Here is a 5,250-nt window from a genome sequence, read left to right as displayed (position 1 = left end):
CAATTTATACGATATGATAGTAACTATAAACACGCTTGGCATAAGAATATATGGTTTCATTATCATTAAACTCACATAGGTAGGGAAGGTTTTTTTAGGGTTTTAAGAGCAACAAGTAAAATCATAAATTTCACAAAAAAACCCAAGCATAGCATAGCAAACAATTTATTTGATGCCATAAGAGTTTTCCCCTTTAGAGATAACCGGTAATGCACAAAATGAGCATGCCCATCTAATGATTTTCCCTCAACTAAGCTAGTTGGGGTTTCACCACGAGCACAAATGGATCAAAGATGATCCAAGTAGAAAACTTTATGTGGATCCATAAGTCTATGCCTTCAATTTTTGTGTGATAACATGATTATTGCAACCAAACAAGCAAACTAGCAAAGATAAATATTTTTCTATTTTTGATTTTTATGAAGCAAGCTAAATATAACATCAAATGAAAATAAGAACAAGTGAATGAGAATTTGTGCGAGGTTACTTCATAATAGGTTGATGATACTCACCGGCAACGGTGCCAGAAATCCTTCCTAATACTTGTGATCTGCGTTAGGTTTTTCATGAAGAGGAATGGGTGATGCAACACAGTACAGATAAGTATTCCCCTCGGTAGAGAAGCAAGGTTTATCGAACCAATGGGAGTAACAACCAACCCTCATCTTTAGTGATTGCACACAAAGAAACAAATACTTGCACCGAATGTGGGCAAGAGGATTGTCAATCCCCTTGGACTCGTTACTTGCAGGCAAGTAAAGTTTGTAGATGATAGTTGATAATTGCAAAGTAAATAAAAATTAAATAAAGGCAGAGAGATAATTGTAGCATTTGTAAACTTATAAGTAAATAGACCTGGGGGCGTAGTTTTCCCTAATGGCATCTCTCATGTATTAGGCATACGATGGGTAAACAAATTACTGCTAGGCAATTGATAGAAAAGCAAATAATTATGTGATGTTCATGGAAATGATGATGTATATATAGGCATCACGTCCATACGCAAATAGGCCGACTGCTGACTGCATCTATTACAATTACTGCACCCATCGACCGCTATTCAGCATGCATCTAGAGTATTAAGAAGAACAGAGTAATGCTTGGAGAACAATGACATGATGCAGACAAAGAGAACTCAATCAATATGAATTAACCCCATCGTTTTCTCCTTAGTGGCAACAATACAAAGATGTGTCCATTTCCCTTTCTCTAACTGGGGTAGAGAACTCCGCCAGATTGAACCCACTTGATGCACTTCTCTGAGTGAAGAAATACCAATCTAGTTGGCCAAACTATTTCAATAGATTGGAGAGATTTATGAAACTATAAGGATCATGCAAATAAGAATCATAATAAAATTAAGGGAAGACTCAAATCTTTATCATTAATAATCTGAACATAAACGCACAATTCAACGTATCCCAACAAACGCACCGACAAAAGAATTACATCAGATAGATTAAAGCGAAGGTGCAATGATTATTGTCTTGAAGATCAAGAGAGACATGGCAATATAGGTACTAACTAAGGATTCTTAGATCTGTAGTAAAAAAACTCACACATCACCATGGGAGCAGCAAAGTTGATGTAGAGGCCCTTAGTGATCGATTCCCCCTCGAGCACGACACCGGAATAGCGCTCCATATGGGCACACGACATAACAGAGACTTGTGGCGGCGGAAAAAGTGTTTAGGGTGGCTCTTGTAGGGTTTTGGGTTATTTTAGAATTTATAGGCCACAGTGGGACATCCCGAGGCGTCTGAGGGGGCCACCACACCACACGGCGTGGCCATCCCCCTAGGCGCGCCCTGATGTGTAGTGCCTCCCTCGTGTAGTATCTGATCTCTTCCCAAAGCTTCCACGTCTTCTTTTGGTATAGAAAAAATCATACAAAAGATATGTGGCAATTGCACTCTGTTTGGTACTGTAAAACTGAAAAGCCAAAAACATGTAGAAAACAGCAACTGGCACTAGGCACTGGATTAATAGGTTAGTGCTAAAAAATAATATTAATTCATATATAAACACTCTAAAAGCATCCCATAATGATAATAATATAGCATGGAACAATAAAAAATTACAGATATAATGGAGACGTATCACTTGTTCATTGAATCATTCATTCACTCAATGTTGCTCTACACATTGTAGCCCATCCGCGCTGCCATGATGTACTATAGAATAAAGGGACGACCATTTGCGTACATACATTGTTGGATGAAAATGAGGGGGAAGTATGTGTGGGATGATGTGACCCATTCACCAAAAACTTGTTGAACATCTGGTTAATCTCATTGAATTTGGACTATTGTCGTACTAGACTTATTTGCATGCTATGTATGAATGATTTGTGCTATTTTCTGTCCGGACTTTTGTGAATTCCATCGAGTTTGATGAATTTTGTCCAATTTATTAAAACCCGGCTTGAAATATATGAGGATGGTCGGCTCCCGCATGAGTGTTCATGGATTTATCCTTCATAGCCATAAACGAATGCGGGAGAATATTTGTTGGTCAGCATTGAAGATGCCCTTTACTATTGCATTTGCCAAAGATGATTTGACCACTTACCAGTGCTGGGCACAAACTCACGTCCAGCACTGGTATGCATAGGTAATATAGGCTTAGATTAGCCGTTGGCAAAAACACGCGCCTCTGGTATTTGAAGTGGAGGGTTTATATTCACACCTCGCACTCGTAAATGCTTTCACTAGCAACTATAACTAGTTGGGTTTTTTTTTCGCCCACCATTGGTATTTTTCCTTTGATTTTTTGTAATTCTAAGGTTTAGTGTTCTATATTTAGGATTATTTAATTCTCTATTTTTTAGGTTTTATGTTAGATGTTAAGTTCTATATTTTAGGCACACCCTATCATTTTTTCATGCGTTTATTGTTCAAGTTCTAATTATACACATTAAATACCTATAAATCCATTATAATGCCTAAATATAGAAAATAAATTTTAAAAATTAAAAATTTAATGTTAATATTATAATATAGCATGTTACTTGTAGAGAAAGTTTGGAACAATTTGTAATGTTTTTTGAAGTCCTTACACGTGGTACATACAATTGGAACTTTGAGGAGGGAGGATATAGAGAACTTTTACTAAATACGAGCAAAAAATGTTTTTTTGCAATGGCAAGTCCTCACAAAGACCCACCACAATTATTTAGGTGAACCTGCATGGTTGAAATGACGTGTTTTAGTTGGTTCATCCCACCCTCCTACTTATCGACAATGCTCTCTCGTCCTTTTTTTCTTATCTTCTCCTTCTTCTCCACTAATGTTCGCAGCCCCTTCTCCTTCTCTTGCCCTCCCTTGTTTATTTTGGTTGTAACCGGGTAGTAGGCGTTGTTGGTCCATCCCTGGTCATGGTTAGGGGCCACCAACATAGAGATCAGCCCCCACGCAGGTGGCGCCGAGCGGGGGAGGACGAGGTCATGGACATGCCGCACGATGGAACGGTGCCGATCTTGCCTTGCCGAGGCATCTGACTGCCATCATGTGTGGTCGCTGCTCTAATGTCTTGTCTACTTGCCAGCATCGAGTGCATGCACTTGGCCACTCCTCTGGTGCCTCGGAGCTCATTGAGTGTGGAGTCATTGGTGTGGTGCTCGTATGGCACCATCGACCAAGTATTCAACTAGCGCCTCCTCTGCTTGCCACCAACACACGTGCACGTGTGGCTGGATGATACGTCAATTTTGCATCATGTCTTGTTACTATTATTTATATTGTTTTTATGCATTTTACCACTTGGTGGAGTAAATCTAATGCCTTTTTCTCATAATATGCAAGGTTTACATCAAGAGGGAGAATGTCGGCAGATGGAATTATGGACCTGAAGAAGGTACGTCAAAGATACCTATTCTTAACACCTCCAAATGGGCTGGAACTTTACGTAGATTTATTTTGGAATAAATGAAAAATAATGGAGCAAAGAAGTACTAGAGGGGGGCTACCAGGCGCCCACTAGGCACGAGGGCGCGCCACCACCCCTGGCACGACCTGGTGGTTAGTGGGCCCCCTGGCCCACCTCTGGCGACCATCTTCTAGTATAAATTCTCTTTTAACCTTTAAAAAATCATGAGAGGACTTTCGGGAGGAAGTGCCGCCGTCTCGAGGCGTAACCTGGGCATGAGCACTTTTGCCCTCTCACGGAGCGATTCCGCCAAAGGAACTTCCGTCCCGAAGGGGGAAATCGAAGCCATCGTCATCACCAACAACCCTCCCATCTTGGGGAGGCCAATCTTCATCAACATCTTCATCAGCACCATCTCCAAAACCCTAGTTCATCTCTTGTGCTCAGTCTTGTACCGGAACCTTGGATTGGTACCTGGGGTGTGACTAATAGTGTTGATTACATCTTGTAGTTGATGCTTTATGGTTTATTTGGTGGAAGATGATATGTTCAGATACAATATGCTATTTAATACTTCTCTGATCATCAACATGTTTATCACTTGTGAGTAGTTATTTTTTTTCTTGAGGCCACGGGGGAAGTCATGTTGCAAGTAGTCATGTGAAGTTGATATTCGTTCGATATTTTGACGATGTGAATGTTGTGATTCCCTTAGTGGTGTTATGTGAACGTCGACTACATAAAACTTCACCATCTTTGTGCCTAAGAAGATGCATTGTGGGGTATTAATTAGATGGTGGGTTGTGAGAGTGACAGAAACTTAAACCCCAATTTATGTGCCATTCCGTAAGGGGCAGATTTGGATCCCTGTGTTTAATGCTATGGTTAGAATTTATTCTTAATACATTTCTCGTAGTTAACGATGCTTGCGGGAGGGTTAATCATAAGTTGGAGGCTCGTTCAAGTAAAAACATCACCCAAGCACCGGTCCACCCACATGTCAAATTATGAAAGTACCGAATGCAAATTGACCCAACATGACGAAAGTGACTAGAGGAAATTCCATTGTGCCCTCAAGAACACTTTGCCTATTGTAAGAAACTATTTCGGCCTGTCATTTGCCACAAAAGGATTAGGCTACCTTGTTGCACTTATTATTATATTGCTACTTGTAACTTATTACAATTATCCTGCTATCAAACAACTTGTTACTGCTATTTCAGTGCTTGCAGAAATTACCTTGCTGAAAACCGCTTGTCATTTCCTTCCGCGCCTTGTTGGGTTCGACACTCTTACTTATAGAAAGGACTACGATTGATTCCCTATACTTGTGGGTCATCAAGAATCTTTTCTGATGTTGTTTCCGGGGCGTGAAGTGCCTTT

This window comes from Hordeum vulgare, chromosome 2H (genome assembly GCF_904849725.1).
Source record: "Hordeum vulgare subsp. vulgare chromosome 2H, MorexV3_pseudomolecules_assembly, whole genome shotgun sequence".
NCBI lineage: Eukaryota > Viridiplantae > Streptophyta > Magnoliopsida > Poales > Poaceae > Hordeum > Hordeum vulgare.
The sequence above is the reverse complement of the archived record's forward strand: the minus strand, read 5'-3'. Positions refer to the sequence as shown.